The 22385-nt window shown below is 44.7% G+C and overlaps 1 protein-coding gene across 7 annotated transcripts in view; it reads left to right on the top strand.

The window, feature by feature from the left end:
* The first annotated feature begins 16465 nt into the window (after nucleotides 1-16465).
* CSGALNACT1 (chondroitin sulfate N-acetylgalactosaminyltransferase 1) overlaps nucleotides 16466-22385 on the top strand; it is a 327407-nt gene continuing 321487 nt past the window's right edge. For 3 of the 7 annotated variants that reach the window (XM_060086117.1, XM_060086116.1, XM_060086115.1), the window contains exon 1: nucleotides 16473-16637. The gene's annotated coding sequence lies outside the window, so the exon portion shown is untranslated. Of the gene's footprint in view, nucleotides 16638-17030; nucleotides 17118-22385 lie in introns of those variants that run through there. The other 4 variants (XM_060086122.1, XM_060086123.1, XM_060086121.1 and 1 more) reach the window with 4 other exon arrangements.

A 22385-nucleotide genomic window follows, 5' to 3' on the forward strand; every position in this document is an offset into this window, starting at 1 on the left:
TGATTCTTTTGGATGCATTGTAAATGAAACTTTTTAAAATTTCCTTTTCAGATTGTTCATTGCTGGTGTATAGAAAGTGAACTGATTTTTGTGTGTTGATTTTGTATTCTACAACTTTGTTGAATACCCTTATTTGTTCTAACAGGTTTGTGTGTGTGTGTGTGTGTGTGTGTGTAATCTTTAGAGTTTTCTACATAGAAGATCATGTCACTTGCCAACAGATAATCTTACTTCTTCCTTCCAATTTAGATGCCTTTAATTTCTTTTTCTTGTCTAATTGCTCTGGTGAGGCCTTCTAGCACCATGTTAAACAGATGTGGCAAAAGTGGGCATACTTGTCTTATTCCTTATTGGGGGACAAGCTTTCAGTCTTTCATTATTGAGTGTGATGTTATCTGGGGGTTTTGTGTATTGTCTTCACCACATTGAAGAAATTTCCTTCTAGAAATTAGGTTTCTAGAATTAAGTTTCTGGAAATTGGAAACCATTCAAAAGATCTGAGAAAGCCAAAAGCCTCCAGGGGGATGGAAAAAGTCTCACTGTTCTAGTAGCATTCTCTAGTCAATGGTATTATTTCAAACCAGAGGTGATGGTACAAATTGGTACAACCCTTTGTTAAGGTGATTTACTAAATATATTCAAGAGCTCTAAAGCTTTTCACAACCTTGAGCAAATAATTTCATTTCTGAGAAATGATCTGAGAAATGGATTTATTTTAAATATGTAAAGAGCTTTATGAAAAACTAGAAAGAAAAGTTTCTGCATAGTATTGTACAGTCCTGTGACATGATTGGGAAAGTTTAAGTCAGAGCATGGATTTGTCCACAGCTATAGAAAACTAAAGTTTAAAGTTTGCTACCACGGCAACACAGAAGAATTCAGGTGCCTTCTCTTCACTTTACATCCACAGCTCTTTTGTGAGGTGAAACATTAAAAAAAAAATCAAATTCAGTTATCCCTAGTATTTCAATGTGATACTGGGGTCAACATTGTTTTGGTGGTTAAGTAAGATCTTATATTAAGGAAGAAAATGGATTTATTTGACAAGATAGGACAGTGGAGTATGGGATGAAAAAGTTATTTCCAGTGTGGTGTATCTGTCCTTTGCATCAGGAATGCTCTAGAACAGTGGTTCTGAACCAGGGGGGATTTTGGCCCAAGGGACCTTTGGTGTCTGGAGCCATTTTATTGTCCTGACTGGGGGTGGCGGTTGGGGTGCGCTACTGACATCTAGTGGTAAAGGCTGGAGATGCTGCTCAATACACGGCGCTGGCTTGCTACATTATACATGAATATTATATACAGGATGATACAAGTAATGATGCATTGAATGATTACCCACAAGCCCACCACCCAACTTATGAGTTAGAACATCATCCATACTGTAGGCTCCTTCTAAGTTCCCAAGAAGAGTTCAAGAATTCACCATCTTGAATTTTATCTTTATCATTCCTTTGCCTTTTAAAAATAGTGACATGCATCCTTAAATTATACACTTTTTAATCTTGCTGTCCTTTTCCTGTGTAAAGATGGTATCGTAATGGAGGTCGTCCTTTGTGGGTTGCTGTTGACAGTCAACATTATCCATTTTCTCACATGTCCTTGTAATTCATCCATGGTACTGCTGTACAATACTTGAGTAATTATTCCAAAATTTACCTATTCTCCTAGTGATATACATTTGGGTTTGCTATGGGCTGAATTGTGTTCGCCCAAACTCATATGCTGAAGGCCTAATCCCCAGTACTTCAGAATGTGACTGGATTTGTTGATCAGGTCTTTAAAGTGGTGATTAATTAAAATGAGGCCCTTAGGATGGGCCCTAATCCAATTTGACTGGTACCCTTATAAGAAGAAGAAATTTAGACACACAAAAAGACACTAGGGGGAATTCCCTGGAAGTCCAGTGGGTAAGACTCCATGCTCCCAGTGCAGGGGCCTGGGTTCGATCCCTGGTTGGGGAACTAGATCCCGCATGCATGCCACAACTAAGAAGTCCGCGTGCTGCAATTAAAGACCCCACATGCTGCAACGAAGATCCCACATGCCGCAACTAAGGCAGAGCAGCCAAAATAAATAAATATTTTAAAAAAAAAGACGCTAGGGATATACATGAACCGAGGAGAGACCACGTAAGGACACAGCAAGAAGGTAGCCATCCACGAGCCAAGAAGAAAGAGGCCTTGGGAGAAACCAAACATGATCTCTGACTTCTAGCCTCCAAAACTGTAAGACAATAAATTTTGTTGTTTAAGCCACCCATTGATATCTTTTTATGACAGCCCTAGCAAGTACATATATATGTAATATATACATAATGTATGTGTACTATATATATATATATATATATATATATATATATATATATATATATATGGTTGTTTCTAGTTTTTTTTTTTTTTTTTTGCGGTACACGGGCCCCTCACTGCCGCGACCCCTCCCATCGCGGAGCACAGGCTCCGGACGCGCAGGCTCAGCGGCCGTGGCCCACGGGCCCAGCCGCTCCGCGGCATGTGGGATCCTCCCGGACCGGGGCACGAACCCGCGTCCCCTGCATTGGCAGGCGGACTCTCAACCACGGCGCCACCAGGGAAGCCCCTGTTTCTAGTCTTTAACATTATGAGCAGTGTTGTTAAAAACTCCCTTGCTCCTATACACATGTATGTGAGTTTTTTTACTGGAGCAAAACTGCTGGCTTGTAGAGGAAACATATCTCACTTGAGGATGATGCCCAATACTTTTCCAAAGCATGTCAACATTCTCATGATTCCACAGCTTTGCCAACACTCGGTAATCTCAGACCTGTTAGTTATTGTTCTTTCTGTTTTTTAATTGAATTTTCTTCTTATCCCATTTTACCTCTTCCACTGGTTTGGAAGTCATATACTTTATTTCTTTTATCTTAGTGGTTACCCTTAGTATTTTAACATACATATTTAATTTAATGTTAATCAGCATTTTTTCTCTCCCAGGGTCATGAAAGAGGTTTAGAACATATGCTGGTGATCACTCTTTCCCAATTTATATGCTGTTATTGTCCAGCATGTCATCTTTTTAAAAAACCCATTTGGATATTATTATTTTATGCAGATAATATCTGCTTTAGGCACACACACATGCATGCACACACACACTTATCAGTTTCATTATTTTTTTGTTCATTCATTCCTCCTTACATCTCACACTTTGTTCCTGAAGCAGGTTTTGTTTTTGTTTTTCTTCCCCTCTGACGTTCTTTTATGAGTTTTTTTTAGTGGAGATGCACTGGAAACAAAAACTGAAAATTTATTTTCCATCTGAAAATGTCTTTATTTCAACTTGATTCTTGAAACATAGTCTTTCTGAGTTCATAATTCGAGATCCACAGTAGCTTGCTCTCGGCATTTTTCAAGTGTTTCTTGGCAGTTCCCTGGCTTCCGTTGCTACTGGTGAGAAGTCAGCTGTCAGTCTAATTGTCATTCTGAGGAGGTCATCTTGTCTCACTGGCTGCTTTAACAGGATGACCTTGCCTCTGCATTTGCCCAGACAGCCCAGTTTAAGACTGCTGCCTTAGGACAGTGATGAAAAATGCCCTCTTTGATGCCAAAAAAGTGTCCCCTTTTGGACAAGAAACAGTATGGCAACCATAGAGTTCCAAGATCTTCTTTTTCTCTTGCATGGTCTTCAGTTTCACAAACCACGTCTAGAATTAGATTCACTGTCATTCATCCCCCGCCCCCCACCACGTGCAGGGCACATTATTTACTTTCCTGTCTCTCTTTGCAGCAATCTGTGCTGTTTTTCTAATCTCTCCCCAAGTTTGCCAATTATCTCTCAACTACACTTAATCTGCCTTTTAACCCATACATTGAGAGTGTCAATTAATATATTTTAAAGATTTGGTTCTTTTAAAAAATTGTTGGCTCATGTTATGTTTTGTTGCTTCCTTATCACTCTTTTCCCCCCCTCTTCATTCATGCTTATTTTGTATTCTGTAACTGGTAACTTCAGTATTCAAGTTCTTAGAGTTCTAAGTTTATTGTTCCTTGTTTCTCGACTTTTGGTCATGGTGGCTTACTTCCTGACATGTTTGGTGAGCTTGCATTGTGAGTTCAGGTTTACTTGATTTTAATCAGTTGGAATTCTGAGGGCCTAAATCCAGGATGCTTTCTTTAGGAAGAATTTGTTTTATCCTCTGGTGTGCGCCTGATGGTCCCCTCAGAAGACCCAGAGAAATGTGAGACTCTGAGGTTTAGCTCTCAGACCTCGTGGTGAGCTCAAGTATTGTGGATTTTTCTATATCACCTTCAGCTCTACAAGTTTTGCTTCATGTACTTTGGATCTCTGTTGCTAAGCGCACACGCATTTAGTATTGTTGTCTTCTTGCTGAGTTGACCCCTTTATCGCTGTATAATGTCCTCTACATTCAGGGTAATATTCCTTGTTCTGAAGCCTACTTTGTCTGATATCTACATAGCTGCTCCGACTTTCTTTTGGTTAGAGTTTACATGGTATATTTTTTCCCACCCTTTTACTTTAAACCTATCTTTTGTCTTTATATTTAAAGTTGGTTCTTCAAATGTATGTAAACCAAGGGGGAAAGGGATGGGGTGGGAGGAACTGGAAGATTGGGATTGACACACATACACTACTGACACTATGTATAAAATAGACGACTGGTAGGAACATACTGCATGGCACAGGGAACTCTACTTAATGCACTGCGGTGTCCTAAGTGGAAGGGAAATCCAAAAGGGAAGGGATACATGTATATGTATGACTGATTCATTTTGCTGTGCAGTAGAAGCTAAAGCAACATTGTAAAGGAACTATATTCCAATAAACATTAATTAAGAAAAAAATAAAGTGGGTTCTTGTACACAGAATATAATTGAGTCTTGCTTTTTAAATTATTATTCTAATCTAATGATGTGTCCTTTACTGATGCTTTTAGAGTTAATTGTATTGTATGAAATTTATACAAGAAGGGCTTAAAGATTCCCAAACTGAAAAATTTCAGTAGCATCATTGATATAACAATTTATTAATAATTGGATGAATCAAAAGTTACTAAATTAATCTAAAATATAAAAGTTCGAAATGTTGCCTACTACCATTTAGCAGAAATAGCTAAAAACATTTAAGGTTACCTAGATTCCACCAAATACATTTATTGAATGTTTACTATTTGCTAAAGTCTGTATCAGATGCCATCCTGGCTGAAACAAAGAAAATACTTTGTTGACTTGTGTTAGTCCACCCGTTCGTTCTGGAAGGATCAGTGGGAATGCAAGTGGTACAGGTAGTTTCTCAACAGCCCGGAACCTGCTTAGAGGATTCTTTGTGACTGGCTTTTTGATTGCCTGTAGTAATATTTGCCCCTGATTTTGCATGTAATTAGAAGTGGGATATATTTTGAATAACATATTGAAACGTGACCTGGAAGATCTGAGTCAGCAAACCCATTCCACCCTCTTTCCCATTGCCATGTTCCCGTTAGATGTGACGATGGGATGGCAGCACCCCGGCTCTTGGTGTAACTGAGACAGCCATAGGGGCTTCGAAGCCTGGAAGGTGGACCAGCCACTGACTTGCTCTGAGACTTAGAAGAGATTCAATTCCTAAGCATCAAATGTATAGCAGATGCTAATTCCTAATCCCTGTCTCGTTAAAGAGTTTAGAAACTCAAAGATGATGTGAAACATTATTTTTAAAGATAGAAGGGATCCTGGGAGGTTATTGGTGGCTTTCCAAGGAATTTTTATGACGAAAAATTTCAAACATACTCAAAAGTAGAGAGAATATTGTAATAACTTCCCATATTCTCATTGACAAAACAGTGTGCCAATCTTACTTTACCTACCGCCCAGGCCAACGTTTTTCTTTGTTTCCCGAAGCATTTTAAAGCAAACCATAGATGCCACTTCATTAAATCCATAAATACTTCAGTATGCAAGTAAATCCTTTAAAAATTACATCTATTAATTCTTTGTTAGTCCCACTCCCTCCTTATTAGACTAGGAAACTAAGAGGGTTAGTGATTTGTCCAAAACCATGTAATTAGTGGCGGAACCGGAGTTAGAACCTTAGTGTTCTTAATACTTAAGCTTATATTCTTTTCCCATAAAACTTGTTGCCTCTGAAGATTGCCTACTTTCCAGTTACAGAGATTAAAAAAACCCTGCAATTAGATTCTCTACCAGTATCTTACATTGGAATCATTTTGGGAGATATTAAAAATGTAAATTCCTGACCCCCAACCCCAGAGAACCTAATTCCTTGAGGTTTGCTGGAGCCAACTTATACTGGTTCTTGAGAGCCAACTATTAAATTTTAAGGAATCTTATGAGTCAATTACTAAAAATCATTAAAAATCAAATTATACATGCTTACAGTTAAATACAGTATATTAAAAACAAAGGTAACAAATATTCAAAACTCATCACTTCTTGGGCTTTACTACACTCTACTATGATCTATGCTCTCGAGGCCGGTTGTGTGTGGCTGGTGGAAATACTGTGTCACAGTGTGCTGTTGGGTGTCAATTCCCAGCTTCACGCTCAGTGGTGGCGTGAAATCGGCCACGTGGCGCTTGGCAAATACAAACCAGGCTTAGTTTATGGTTTTGTTGATTATCCAGACTTAAGAGAGTAATGGAGAAAATGTTAATAATGCAGATTAAACTTAAAAGTGTGTCACGTCTATGGCCATCACATTTTGAATAGTACAAAGTATGAGAAAATATTCTTCCAGTATTCAAAAAACAATTACAGTTCAGCAAAGAAGTCTCTCACATCACTAATAATTGATGTTTCACTTTTGTTTTACTCATTAATATAAACGAAAATATCAACCCACATTCATGTCAGAACTACACTTAGTCATCAATCGCGACCACAGGTTGGCTATAGATAAAAGAGTTTGGCAAAAAAAAAAAAAAAAAGCATTTCTGTGGGAATCAATTAGCTGGATGAAATTTACAATAAAAAACATTGTTGTATCATTAATTGTCAATTATGTACTACACATCCTTTTTATCAGCAAGATATACAATACATTTAGGTATGTATAGAATGCTACATTCTTTTCTTTTCTTTTTTTTTTTTTTTTTTTTGCGGTACGCGGGCCTCTCACTGCTGTGGCCTCTCCCGTTGCGGAGCACAGGCTCCGGACTCGCAGGCTCAGTGGCCATGGGTCACGGGCCCAGCCGCTCCGCGGCATGTGGGATCTTCCCGGACCGGGGCACGAACCCGTGTCCCCTGCATCGGCAGGCGGACTCTCAACCACTGTGCCACCAGGGAGGCCCCATTGTTTTCTTTTTTTGTTTTTCGGGAGGGCTAGTTGATCAACAGTTTCTAGCACACCTCTGTGTGAAACTCAGGAGTCTGCATTTCAAACGAGCATCTCAGGTATTCTTATGCCTCCTGAATTTGGAGAATCACTGTTTTAGCCGTCGAACAAAAAGTCAGACCATTAATCAAGACTGTGAACGTATCCATCACCCACGAGTTCTCTCATGCCCTTTATGGTCCTTCCCTTCTATCCCTCCTGCCCACCACACACCCAGGCACCACTGACCTGCTTTATGTCACTATAGGTCCTTTTGCATTTTCGTACAGAATGTGCTCTTTTTGGGCTGGCTTCGTTCACTCAGCGTAACTGTTCTGAGTTTCATCCATGTTGGTGTCTAAATAGTTTGTGCCTTTTTATTGTGAGTAGTATTCCATTGTATGGATTCAACACAATTTCTGTATTCATTCAACGTTGATGGACGTTTGGGCTGTTTCCGTTTTTGCCTATTACAAATAACATTGCTATGAACATCTGTGCATAAATCTTTTGACATACATTTATTTTTCTTTGGGGTAAATATCTAGGAATGAAATGGCTGGATCATATGGTTGATATGTGTGCCACCTTTTAGAAAACTGCCACACTGTTTTTCAAAGTGACACAGGCCATTTGTTTCCCTTTTTTTGTAGTGAAAAAAGCATGGGTGTTTTCTGACATTGGCTCAAGATTTTCATGTGAGCACCCTAAGCAAGCCAGGAATGCAATTACACAGGAATGCATATGCTTTAAATAATTATGTAGCCTTGAGTTAGTGGGAGTGGGAAGAAACTAGTTTATAGTAATGAACATTGCATGGGGTTAGAGTTGCTCATTTAATTCACTTCAGTGGCTGATGATACATTTGTTTGAATTTATTTTCCATTTCTCTGTAGTTCTTATTTGCCCTTCCCTTTCCTTCTGTGATTTTTCTGAACCAGACAGCATCTTAGGCGGTATATTAAAAGGTTTAAAATTTTGGATCGTAACTCACTTCAGTAAACATTATGCTATACATTGTTTGATTTCAGAATTTTAGCTGAAGGCAACTAATTACTATTTAGCACATATACATTGACAACATACTCAACAGAGATAGGTGTGTGTGTGCACCTGTATGTGTGTGTGGTGTGTTTATTTTCCCAGTCCAGAATGTCATCTATTTCCAGAGCAGTGAGACCGATTCTGTTTTACTCAGGCTAACAGGGGCTGTAGCTCTGATTCATTTCAGTGATATGTTAGTCTCCTTTTATAGATTGTTACTCCAAGAAGCTGCCTGGCTGGCCTCTCAGTTTATCTGGCTCTGAAGGGCCCCCTTGAAGAAAGACAACCTGAAAGCTAAGACTAGGTATGCAGTTATGATATAAATAGATTTTGCAAAACCCCATATAAAATAGCACAGTCACAGCTCACCTCCAGTTAATTGTACCTAGAAATTCAGGACAGCATCAGGGCTTCTGCAAGGAGATGGCCACAGGGAACCCTGACTAGGGAACACTTGCTCGTGTAAGTGGGACGACTTCTTAAGCACTTCAAAATGCGGCTTTTTTCCCTAGTTTTTCTCAGAATGGGTTGCTCAGAGGCAGGACTGGAAGAGCGGATGAGCCTGCCTGAGCTTTACAGAGATGCCCCAGGAAATAGGCCACATGTGCAAACTGCTGAAAGTCAATGGACGAGTGCCCAGTTCCCTTCTGATGAAATTCAGCTGCAATGTGGTATTGTTATTTCTTTTCCCATTTTATTTGTAACACCATATTACTCTAGAAAAAAAATAGAACTGTATGTATAGCAATAAGTAATATGTTCCCCCTTTTCCTGGGCATTATTCTCTAATACACTGCGGAAGTTATGTAAAAGTCTTCAAAAAGCTGTTTCTCAGTGAGAGAGCAGGCTATCTTCTCTGTCCAATCAACATAAAAGCTCTATCTGGAGGGAGGCACTGTTTATAGATCCTGAGACTGGTCGTCTTCCAAGATGCTGGCAAAAAAAAAAAAAAAAATTAGGAACGAGAAGTATTTGTTCTGTGAGAAGGAAAAAAACCAAAAAGCCTTCTCTATTTCATTAGGTAAACACTGTTAGTATGACTCTAGTTGTTGGCTTAATAAATTGAAAATACATAAATGAGGTTGATTGTCACCTCAGTACAAAATGTGGCATCATGTGACTAAAGAATAAAGGAAATGATGGAAAAACCAGCTCCATTAGTTAAAATCTTGTTTAACTTTCCATTGTAATACTTGGCCACACTTCCTAAAAGCTCTGACCATGTACACTTAGACTATGAGAAGAACGTGTTGGAATGCAAGTCAGGTGGGCTAGATCCCAGTTCTGGATTCACCTTGTTCTCAAAGGGGGGCACTGGAGAGATGGCTGGTCCCCAACTTTACCACTGCAAAGAAACTATTTTATAATTTTTGCCCTGCAGACATGCTGTTTTGAAAGATTTTATTAGTTATCTAAACGGTTACAGTATCAGGCTAAGACACCAGCCCCCAGAGGTGTGTCCATGGGGAAAGGAAGCTGGTCTGGGTGTGAATCCTGGTCCCACGGCTTACCAGCTATATGATCTTGGGAAAGCTATATACCCTCTTTAAGCCTGTTTGCTCATCCGGTGTGGCAAGTGTATAAATGTATTTATGGCTTGGAGCAGTGCCTGCAACATGGTAAAAACCAAAATCTTAACAATGATAATAATAATAAGTGATATCATGATTGTTATTATTTGAACTAACCAGATAGAAGGGCTAGCCCTCCTGAGAGCCGGCTAGCAGCCCCACCCAGAGTGCCCAGAGGGACACAGCAGACTTTGGTCTGAGTGATGCTGCTGTACCTTGAAGGGAGTGTGGACTGTTCTGCAGGAGTTTGGGTGCAGAGGTGGTCCTGTTTTTCCAGGGCAGAGGTCAAAGCTGAGTTTGCTTGGGTTATCAAGGTTGGAGCAGCTTTTGATTAGGGAGTCGTACTGCAGGTGGAGGAAGTGAAATTGGAAAAAACAAATGAATAAACAAAACAACCGGGAGGGGATCAGGGCCTGGGTCAGACTGCCAGGCTTGAAAGCAGAGGTTGTTTTCAGAGAACTCAGACCTCCGGAAAGGGGAGAGGATGCTGCCCGCGGTGATGCTCACGGTGGATACAGACTGAGGGCAGCGAGACCAGAGACAGCCCCCGCTCCACAGCGGGGCTGCGGATCCGGATAGTTTAGGACGAACTCAGGGCTCGGACACAGCTGGGTCTTTAGGTTCAAGGTCTTGAGAGCCGGTAACAAAAATGACTTTTTCCATTTGGAGTCACATTATTTTTCTATTTCATCTCTGATTCATCCAGATTTTAACCAAAGAATCACCATTATCAAAGGGATAGAATACATTTGCCTTGTGGCTTGAATTACTGATATGGTTGTGATGCTAAAAAACGATCAGGATGAGTAAACATACAGGCACTTAAGTTTCTAGGCCAAGATTGACGGCTTGCTGGACCCTCTGTGCACAGTGACAGGGTCACCATCCACATCCCAGAAAGTCCTGGAATGCCATCAGCAGCAAATCAGCTTGGGTCCATTGTGAAATGTCAGTGTAACCGCGGTGATTGCAGATGATTCTAGTAAAAAAAACAACAGGGAAAGTTTTGTGCTTAGTAAGCTGATGCCGTCCCATTGTAGATATACATACCTTTTCTGTTGGGTTTTTGAAGTGATGATAATGGCTCATCTACAACTAAAGTGGCTTCTGGACAAACCCAGTAGATGCTATAGAACTTCACGCCTGTATACCCGTCCCTCACCCCCTGAAGCTCTCTGGCTCCTAAGACACCTGGTTCCTGTCTTTCTCACACCTTCCAGTTGCCTTCATAGAGCCTCTTTTCTTGTGCCATTAATTCTAATGTCCCCTGGGACTGTGCTCTCAGCCACCTTCTTTCATTTTATGTACTTTCATCCTCATTTAAATGGTCATATTTCATACGTGGAGGACTCTCCAGTCTGTCCATATCCCTGGCTCCGGCCTACCCTGAGCTCCAGCTCTCTAGTTCTTTTTTTCTTTTTTTGGTGGTGCCGCGCAGCGTGGGGGATCTTAGTCCCCCACCAGGGATCGAACCCACGCGCACCCCCTGCAGTGGAAGTGCAGAGTCTTAACCATTGGACCGCCAGGGAAGTCCCCAGCTCTCTAGTTCTAATGGAAAACCAGATCTGTCCTCGGGTCCCACAGATACCGTAAGCTCAGCCATTTTCACACTGATTTTCCTCTTGGCTAAAACCAACCACAATTCATCCCTCCCTCCCAAGACCTGGGGGCATGTTGACCTCCCTCTTAGGGCCTCATGGTGGGGGGGTCACTGGGGGATGCGCTCTGAACAGCTAAGAGTTCCTCCAGCAAGGAAGGCTGTGATTCGACAACTATCACTGATGGTGCCCACATACAATTCATACTCACGAAAATCCATATCATAACTTCCTTATCTGCCGTTCAAAGTCCCCATAGTCTAGACTCAGGGCACTTCTGGACTCTTACCTCTCTCTCTAAATGTTCCCTGTGTTCCGGCACCTTTTCAGGATGTGTGCAGCCCTTCCCATCCCTGCCTCACTGGTCAGGCATTGCTTCTTGGGGCCACCCTCCTATTTTCTCTGCCCATCAAAAGCCTACTCATCTCTCAAGATGTAGCTGGAAAGCCACTTCTAACACGGAGCAGTCCATGGACACCTCAGGTGTCTCTCTCTTTTCTCCTTTGGATTCTATAATACTGTGTTCGGTCTTTCCTACTAGATTTTAGGTTCCTTGAGGTTAAGGGCTGTGCGTAGTCATTTTTGTGGTTTCCACAGTGCCTGGCACACATGAACTGCCTAACTTACTGGTATTGGATGAATAATGATTTGCCTAAAACATTTTGGTTGTGTTTACAAAGAAGCCAAACATGTCTCATGTAGCAAGAGAGGCAATGCTGGAATCTTTGAGTTTGAAAAGCCCCCCCAGCAAATGCATGTGTGTGGTTATACACAATGAATCCCTTGTGTGCCCAGGTTTTAGACATGGATGAAAAAAGGAAAGGAAATACACTTGTTTCTCAAATTGGCAATGCTTGTTTCCTGCATCACCTTTGCCTTTCTGTGTCTTTTTAATTTGTCAGTGGGCATTTTACTTGTTGCTTCTCCTTTAGGATTAATTATCCTTGGACATATTGATTATTACTATCCTTGCCTTTCTGGTCTTCAAGCCACTTTCCCTGTTGAGTGCTAATATTTTATACAGTAGCTTTCCTGTTCTAACATCCTTGAGTACATCTTATACATCCTATTTCTACTGTCGGTAATAAAGATTTTTACAGTAACGTGTGTTATCGAAACATATTTTTTATTAATGGAGATCGCACCATAACATGTATTTATAGCAGTGACAGGGCCCAGAGCGAGGCCTGGAAGTCAGACAGGACTTTGCCGATATTGACTTAAATGATAAATGATCAATTAAAAAAAAGATACTAATAATGCTTGGTAAGAGATAATAATAATTTAAAATAATCTATCCATCAGAGTTAAAAAATTAAAGCTGGGGTGAAAGTTACATACCCCTTTTCTGTACACCTTAGAGACTTAAGGTGCCCAAGGGAAATGTTTACAAACCAGTATTCCTGGTTTCCAAGAAGACAGGTCTGGGTGAGCTAGAGCTGTATAAGGGTGAATTAGTGCATCTACTGTCGAAATAAAAGGCACCGTCTTGAGCTGATCTGTGTTTAAATCTCGGGATTTTATGTCAGGCAGATGCAGACCAGATGTGGATTAGTCTACGGTGCTGCCGTGCTGTTTGTTTTTTTTCCCCCTGTGGTTCCCTCCGTAACACTCCTCTTTTCTCGTGGGTATGCTGGATGCACAGAAGCAGAATGGCAACATTGCCCTGCGAGGCGCTTGGTGTGCTAGATGCTTCTGTGTGAGGTCTCAGTGATCCTCTTGATGGCACGTGCCCGTGGAACTGTTCCTGATGCCTGTCACTTGGAAAAGAGCGCTTGGTAGGGGCACAAAGATGGGAGTATGTCTTCTTGTCCTGCTCCTGGAATGACTCGGGAGAAACAGCGCAAAGAACGGAGAGTGTAGGATTGAAAATAATACCAACCAACTCATTGATTTTGATGTGTATATTTAAAGATGTTAATGCAAAACATCTAGACGAAGTTAATAGCATCCCTTATTCAGTCAACACATTTTTTTTTTTTTCCGGTACGCGGGCCTCTCACTGTTGTGGCCTCTCCCGTTGCGGAGCACAGGCTCCAGACGCGCAGGCTCGGCGGCCCAGCCGCTCTGCGGCATGTGGGATCTTCCCAGACTGGGGCACGAACCCGTGTCCCCTGCATCGGCAGGCGGACTCTCAACCACTGTGCCACCAGGGCAGCCCCAGTCAACACATTTTAAGTGAGCCCCACTATGTCTGAGTTACAGGGCTTATGGAATGAGGTTTTCAACGGGGGTGGATTTTGGTCTAGAAAAACAAAGCTTGCCTTTTTAGGTCACACATTGTTTATTTTCGTCAGTTTAAATGGAAACCTATTTGGAAATACATTGCATATTTGCGAGATTTCTGAAGTAGACGCTCTGGACTATAATTAGACCCGATCTCAATGACACCTCTCCCAGCAGCTCCAGCCCACGAGTCCTCACGCCTGAGCACGGCAGACCTCGCCCACCGCACGACTCCCTCTGGCTCCACAGCACAGTTGCTGTGATCTAAGAAATCAGATAACCCTGATTATTAGAGCTCTTTAAAGAAAGAGTCAACACACTTGAGTGACTGCCTGGCTGCATCCCTTAGAAAGTAAAGCAGTAACTGAGTTTTAATGAATGAGCTTCATAAATGCTCCCTGGGTTCCTGGACGGCTCTGGGTCAAGGTTCTCAAGGATCCAGGTGAGGGTGAGAAGTCTGACGTTGAACTGTGTGAAATATTTTTGTGCTTAAAGTTTAATATCTATGCAGTGTATATCTGAAACAGGTTATTAAACAAATTACATATTATACTACACATAGTTTGTATTTTATAAGTGTAAAAGTTTGACACCTTACTTTTTTTGTTTGTTTGTTTTACAGTATATTTTTATATGGACTAGTTCCCCCCCCCACCCCCGCCCCAGAGGATACAATCATTCTGGCATCATGATCTTACTTATTTCCAAAACTTTGTGGATATTTCTGTACTGTTACCACATTACCAGGACCATGTGAAGGTGGCTGCCCCTTTATAATGTGCTTGGAAATTCAAATAACATATTCTGATTCCTAAATCACTACGTTTATGAAAAACGTTTACATAAGAGCACAACAGCTAAAAGCTAAAACCCATGTAGAAAACTAAGAAAGTCTAAGGGAACCCATCCTTCTACTGGTTTCACTGTCCCAATTCTGTTTGGCATCGTCCATCACAGAGCGGGAGCTGCAGAGGGGAGCTGGCTGGTCTTTCCCCTGTTCTGTTTCTGTTAATGGTGGACGCTAAGGATGACTGACACTGCCTCGTAATAGTGCCTCCACCCCCAAAAGTGGCCCTCCCCAAAGACAATCCATGTCATCAAAATAGTATCTACTAAATAATAATTGAAAGAATATCTACTTTCTTTCTGGGTAGCACACCCACAAAAGGTACGTTTTCTCACATTATGCTATCGGTTTTGTAGTTTTATCATTTTTCAACTCTCTTATTTTCTCATTACTGTACCAACTATTGTGAAGATGTAGCTGGAGGCACCAAGCCCTTAGCTAGCACTGGCTTCATGACTGGATACATATGGATGTGAACCGCTGTGAAACGTATGGATACCTACGCTGCAGTGCTGATCTATTCGTATCCTAACTGAGAAAGGTTGGAAAATTTCTTCACATACCTTGACAGGTGTGTTACAAGCCCTGGAGCTAATGTGGTTAATCCTGACGTGATCTCTCTTTTCCTTCTAGATGATGGGAAAAGAGACAATCGCAGCCACAGGGGTGGGTGCCTCCCCCGCCTCCCCCAAGCCAGTGCACGTGACCTCTAGGTCGCCCGGTGTGGCAGCACATCAACCCCTACTCAAGTCCTTGGCTCATCCTCCAAACCAGATTCGTCGCTTAAACCCTATTATACAGAGATTCTGGAGACATCACTGAACGGAGAGATGGGCGATACCTCGGCAGAGGCAAGAAAATCAATGCTTTAGCAACCCACCTATTACTGCATGGGGGTGGGGAACGTCTTGGGGACAGTTGGAAGGCTCTGAAGAGGTTACCTGGTTACCCAGAGTGCCTGATTGTGCTGGCTCTAATCTTTACACGGCTCATCACTAACCCAGCCTCTATGTGGCCCCTGCACCTGCACAGTGGAGACTGTCCTATGATCATGTACGGAGGAGGCTTGACCAATCACTCGCACCACATGTATGTGGATGCCGCGTTAGCCATTTAGGTACCACCTCCATTACTTTGCAACATTCTGGGGGCAGTACATTGACCCTGTATTCTTCATCCATTTGGTAAACACCTGCTTCTCCCCTCTTTCCCAAATCACAGTTGAGTTGCTGTGGGGACCTCCTCACAAGGTGGGTAACTCACTCAGCGGAGTCGGGATGCGGACAGAGTGGCTCCCGGGGCAGTGAGGTCCCGGGGCACCCTTGGAAGAAGGATGGCCTGGGGTGGTCTGGGGAGTTGCCGTAGGAGCAGGCTTGCTGCTAGGATGCTGGCTTCTGGAGTGCTTCTTGCGGGTCAGTAGGTGCTTGCCTCCAGGACTTACCAGTCTGTGCCCACATACAGTCTGTGCCCCCAAATCTCTGGGATGGGGACCCTGGACATTCTGCTGGCCGGGCAGTAGAAGGAGTACCAGGCGCCGGAGGACTGGTCTCAGCTCTGGTCCTGCCTTGCCTCAGCCGTGGGCGCCTCTGCAAGCTGCGTGGAGAGATGGCCTCCTCCAGGCGGACACTGTTGCCTCCCGTCTCCTTCATTATACTGAGAATTGGGGTTCAAAATACCTCCCCCTCCCGCAGAGGAGCGCTGGAGCACTTGCAGGTCAAGGGCACTTGTGGCCCGAGGGCCTCTGTGTGTGTGTGTGTGAGCGGGGAGGCGCTTTATTACTCAACACCCCGCCTGCCTGCTTTTCATCCTCCGCCCCCGCCCCCCCCCCCGCCCCGCCGCTCCGACCTCCCTCCTCGGCCTCCCAGTGGCCGTCAGGGCTCCCTGCAGACATCACTTCCCCACGGCGGTGGGGTCGCGGAGCTCACGGGCTTTCTGACCTTCCCTGTGAGTTAACAGCTCTCTAGTGAAGGGTTATAACCCACTCGGGCCGCAAACACAGCGGCTGCGGGATTAATTCTCCGAAGTGCCATGTGCAAAGTTTGGGTAAGTCAGTCGGCCCAGGGAGGGGAGGGCAGCCGAGAGCAGGCAAGGGGACAGGGCCGCTGGGGGGAGGGGGTCGGGCGGGGGTCTCAGTCCAGAAAGAGGAAGGGCCACACTTGCCGAGTGGACACCAACGCCCCCTGCTGGGGCCCCACCGCCACCGCGTCCTCGCCCCTCCCTCAACTTCGCCGGGTCTCAGGCGCGCGCCGAGCCGCCACCTGCGGGGTGGTCTCGGGCGCGCCCGCCGCAGGGGGAGCGGCTCAGGCCACGGCGCCCGCTCGGGACCGAGGGACCCGCGCCCCGCGCCCCGCGGCTCGTGGCCCCCACCCGGCACGGGGCTCGGCCGCGGTCCCGCGCTCCCCGCCCCCGGGTCCCCGGAGGCTCCGCGGCCGCCCGAGCGGGAGGTGGAGCCGAGCCCGCGGCGCCGCGCAGGAGGAGCCGGCGGCGGCGGGAGCGGTGGCAGCCGGCCGGCAGCGCCTCGCGGTGAGTCGGGCCCGGGCCGGCCGGGCGTGGGCGCCGCGGGGGCGTCGGGGCGGCATCCTGGAGCCCCGCGGCTCCACCACGGGTGGCTCGCGCGGCCGTGGGGGGCGGTGCCGCGGGGAGGGGGTAGCGCCGCAGGGTGGGGCAAGGGGGAGGAGAGGGGAGGGGGTGGCGCGGCGCCCGCAGGTGGGCGCGCGGGGCCGCGGGGGAGGCTTCCCGGGAGGGCCCCGGGCGCTGCTGGCCGGGGTCGCTGTGGCTTCACCAGACTCTGGTGGCCTTCAGCTGTTTGAAGACTTTCTTGAATACCGACTAAAAAGTAGCCTTTGCACGTGCTCGCGTGACTGCTTTAGCTGCGGCTGCACAGAGTCGTCTTTGCTGGGATGGAGAGGGCGCGGGGCGCGCGCCCAGGTGGAGGTGGGCAGCATGCCCTCTGCCTGGAACCCGGGCCGGGGCGACCGTGCCCGAGGGTCGCTGCGATCCGGGATGCCGGGAAGAAGTGCTGTGCGCGGTCAGCGGAGGGGCCCCCTCGAGGGCACGGTCTGGGGGTCGGGGTGGAGGGCGGCGGCGGAGGAGAGCTGTACGGAGACGCCGCGAAGTTGGTGTTTCCGCGGCGCTTCCTGCACCTGCACACCGGTCGGTGACTTTGAATTTATCTTTTCACCGATGAGCCAAGGGATGGGAGAGGAGAAGGTCTAACAGCGCCGTGCACGCCGAAACAGCGAGCCTTGGGAAGCCCTCGTACATAATAGAGTGGCTATTTCTCCGCAACTCCGCTTTTATTCTGATTTCAAAGCCTCGGAGTGGTTTTTACTTAAATGTCGTTAGAGAGGTCTAGATAATAAAGATAATAACTGTTCTTTCACGTCTTTTTACTAGAAATGGAAATTCAGTTCTACCGGGTTTGTTGGATTTTAACATTTTCATACATGAAACTCGTAATTGTCGTAGCGTTACTTGCAACAGTGAACATTAACCAGCCCTGCGCGGTGCTGTCATGTTGCTAATTAGAAGCAGAAAAGCCAAACTTAGATATAGAAGCATAAAGCAAAAAACATAAAGCCTTAGTCATAAAAAGTGACTCAGACACGTGTAATAGTGCATAATAGGACATGGGACGGCGTGTTGTGCTCCCGGAGAGGGTCAATTCCTGGAAAGCGAGAGATGGGCCGTAACGGTTTAAATATGTGATGGTTCTTTCCACGCTATGTGTACTCTAAAGTATACAGCATTGAAATGCTTTAATTCTGTTCATCTTTGTGCTCCAGATTGCAAACTGTCATAATGGGGTTCAAAGCAAAATCTCAAGCTTTTGGATTCACCAGATTACACGAAAGCGAAGGGAACTTTTGCTTTGCCGTCCCAGACTCCTGGGCTCCAGGCAGCCTCCCATTTATTAACTGTATGACCTTGGGCAAGTCACCCTTTCACAGCCTTGGTTTCGACTTTGTAAAATGCCAGTAATATTCCTCACCTTATGAAGACGTTGGGAAAAAGGAAGTAACAATTAGGGGCTTATATCAGCGCCCAGAGCCCACTAAGTGCTCTGGAAAAGTTGTCTCTTGTCTTCCTTGACTTTTAGAAACCCCCAGGTCTGGCATGTTTCAGCGCTGTTGCTGTTTTTAATTTAAAATTCCTTGTGTGCAGCCTTCCTTCCCATCCATCCCTTCAAGCACCCTTTATTGAAGAAGCTCAGATGCTGCCCCGTCTGGGTGTTTGGAAGTGAGGGGCTGACGCTCTGGAGGTGGAGGTGGGCAATACTTCAGGGTTTTCCTGTTGGGAAGAATCCATCACGAGGTCGCACGGTGACGCAGTGTACTTCCCAGTCTTCATGTTGCTCTAGCGCTGTCCCCGGTGTAATGTTGTCACACTGGAAAGAAAGCACAGGAAGCTCTGCACAGTGCTTGCTCTCGCTTTTACCCTGTCTCTCCAGGCCAGCTCAGGCCGGGCAGGGCGCGCGGGATTTGAAAGACAGGATGTAATGAAGTTATTCTTCAGGTCACGGTTTTTTTTTTTTTTTTTTTTTTTTTTTTTTTTTTTTTTGCGGTACGCGGGCCTCTCACTGTCGTGGCCTCTCCCGTTGCGGAGCACAGGCTCCGGACGCGCAGGCTCAGCGGCCATGGCTCACGGGCCCAGCCGCTCCACGGCATGTGGGATCTTCCCGGACCGGGGCACGAACCCGTGTCCCCTGCATCGGCAGGCGGACTCTCAACCACTGCGCCGCCAGGGAAGCCCCTCACGTTTTTTTTTTTTATTCCTCGTGAAAGGACCTTGGGATTCTAAGTGATAGCCCTACTGTATATTAGGGCTAATAGAGATTCTTAAAGAAGGTAGCTCAGGTAGACTGGATTACCTATCGATTTTGCCCTGGTGATGAAACAGTCTTTTGAAAGCTTACGCAGCCAACGGAGCAGCGGCTCCACCACTAGGGGCCTCTTCTGCATAGCGTATCACCCAGGCTGTCATTCTTTGCCATTATTATGTCCTGTAAGGTAGCCAGGGAACTTAACTTCCTGGGTTCGCCACACGGAATACTTTATTAGAAAAGGGCAACCTTGTGTGAAAAGCATTACCAAAGGCCTAAAAATATGCGCAAGTGGTCTTAAATGACAGATTCGGTACCATCTGAGAATAACTTTAAAGGTTTAAAGGAGATGTAATAATCGGGCTTTTTGCTTTGCATATCCTCATATTCCAATATATGACTTAAAAAAAAACTGTCTAAAAATTCAAATATATGATTTTGCTCTAGTATTTTTCAGGGGATTTGGGGAGTATGTTTTTGGTAGAGCTTATTTTTATCTTTTAGTGTGTTTAAAATTGCTTTATTTCCTAATTTGGTCCTTGGAGCGCTAATAACTTGTTTCTCAAGGAGTTTATCTGGCCAGTAGGAGCTGCTGGTGTCTTGTCTTTTTAAAAAAAGGGGCCATGTGAAATTCCACGCATAAAAATATATATTTTATTACATTCCAAGATGTATCATTGAAAGGCATTTTTCTTCTGGGAGTTTTTGAAAAGCCCTCTTATTTCTAAATTATAGCTTGAATGAAGTTAGTCAGGCTTGAGACTATTGAACAACTTGAAGGTGTGTTGGTGTTTTTATTTGTCAGATGGAATTTGCTATTTGGTAGAAAAAAGTACCGACAAGGTATGTAAGCAAACACGATGACTGAAAATATTGCCATATGGTTTGTGAGTGAATAAGAGAATATTGTATTTTCAGGTTTTCAGTGAAATTTAATTACAGTGACAAACTAAATACCAGTAATCGGTAAAGCAAAACTAACTACCGTTACAGAAGATTCAGCGCATTGCAGGCCCCAAATCTTACCGAGGGATTTCTTCTGAATTCAGTACGTTATCAGACTTCTGATTCCGATTTTCACATGGCAGGACTTTTCTTTTCAGTGTGTTTTTTGTTGAAGTATTGTTGATGTACAATGTTGTGTTAATTTCTGTTGTATAACAAAGTGAGTCAGTATATATATATATATATATTTTTTTTAATATTCTTTTCCATTATGGTTTATCATAGGATATTGAATATAGTTCTCTGCTATATAGTAGGACCTTGCTGTTTATCCATTCTCTATATAAAAGCTTACATCTACTAACCGCAACCTCCCACTCCATCCCTCCCCCAGCCCGCACCCCCTTGGCAACCACCAGTCTGTTGTCTATGTCCGTGATTCTGTTTCTGTTTCATAGATAGGTTCACTTGTGTCATATTTTAGATTCCACATATAAGTGATATCTTGTGGTATTTATCTTTCTCTTTCTGACTTACTTCACTTAGTATGATAATGTCTAGGTCCATCCGTGTTGCTGCAAATGGCATTATTTCATTCTTTTTTATGGCTGAGTAGTATTCCGTTGTATATATGCACCACATCTTCTTTATCCATTTATCTGTCAGTGGACAGATAGGTTGCTTCCATGTCTTGGCTATTGTGAATAGTGCTGCTATGAACATAGGGGTGCATGTATCTTTTTGAATTATAGTTTTGTCTGGATATACATCACGTGGTGGGGTAAAACAAGGCCGTCTGATCTTTGCTGCCTTTCTTTCAAGGTCTAGATCATTACTAAGAACTGGGGAAGAGGAGAAGTTCTGTGTGAAGATCGTAGATAATTCTTCTTACCACTTCCCGATGAGTTAGCTAACTTTTGGGGGTTATGTTTAGGATTCTGAGCATGTCAGAGAGTTACACAGATCCTGTTTGCACAAGAACGCTTCTTTAAACTGGGAGAGCGCTGCCGCTGCCCTCAAACATCCCACCAGCGAAGGCCCTGCGTCTCCCTGCCTCCCCGACTTCCCCCAGAAGGAGGCCGAGGCTCAGCCACAGTGATGGCTGTAGAGCTGTGTGCAAGGCGAGGCATGTGAGTTTAGACAGCAGCCTGGAGCTGACCAAGATGATGGATGCCCCAGGTGGGAGAAATTGCATGTTTATACATGGGAGTCTTTTTTTAGGAACTTGCACTTGGGCCCTGCATGCACAAAAGCAGCAGCACTAGAGTCTGCAGAGAGGTTTGGATCCTGTGACTTAGTGAAACAGTACTTTGATGCACAGATCGTTTTAGCTGTTGCTTTTGGACGGTGCAAAAACATACATTTTGTTATCCTGGGGTCACATCTGCTACTCTGTTTCCTATTCACACAAAGGGATATTTGAGTTGATGGAGGAAGAGGGAAGCAGGAGGCAGGGAGGAGGTAGATGGGAGTTGTCTGTTTATGCTGGACCCCCGGTCCCCTTATTTTCCCTTCCCAAGGGACGTGAGCACATGCCCCGCAGCTTGATGATAGGAGCTGTTCACTGGTGTTTGGGGGCTATCCTCAACTACTCTGTTAGCGAAACTACTAAGATGATGGTCTTCGACTTAGGTCCTGGCTACTCTCAAAAGGGACCTTCTACTTCTGTCTCCTGTCTTTAGAAACTTGCTCAGTTAAAGTGGCAGCTAACCTCTGTGAACAGGGCTGCCAGCCCGGCAGGGGCCCCTTTGAGGTGGAGCATCCGCGCCAGGGTGCACAGCGTGGGAAGCGGAGAGTGGGCCTCAGCCTGCTCGCGTCCCGTTGGTCACTCTTGTGGGACAGTTGTCTGCCCAGCTGTCTGTGAGGCTCACACCTGTACAGGTGGTTAGAACAGTGCTGGGCACATGATCGATGAGAGACGTATCATTGCTGCTGGTGGTGGTGGTGGTGATTATTGTATCATTACTGATAGCATTGCTTTCAGGGTAGACCACGCTGGTAGGCACAGTCATCTGGAACAGAGA

The sequence above is a fragment of the Mesoplodon densirostris genome, chromosome 20, assembly GCF_025265405.1.
Source record: "Mesoplodon densirostris isolate mMesDen1 chromosome 20, mMesDen1 primary haplotype, whole genome shotgun sequence".
In the NCBI taxonomy this organism is placed as follows: Eukaryota; Metazoa; Chordata; class Mammalia; order Artiodactyla; family Ziphiidae; genus Mesoplodon; species Mesoplodon densirostris.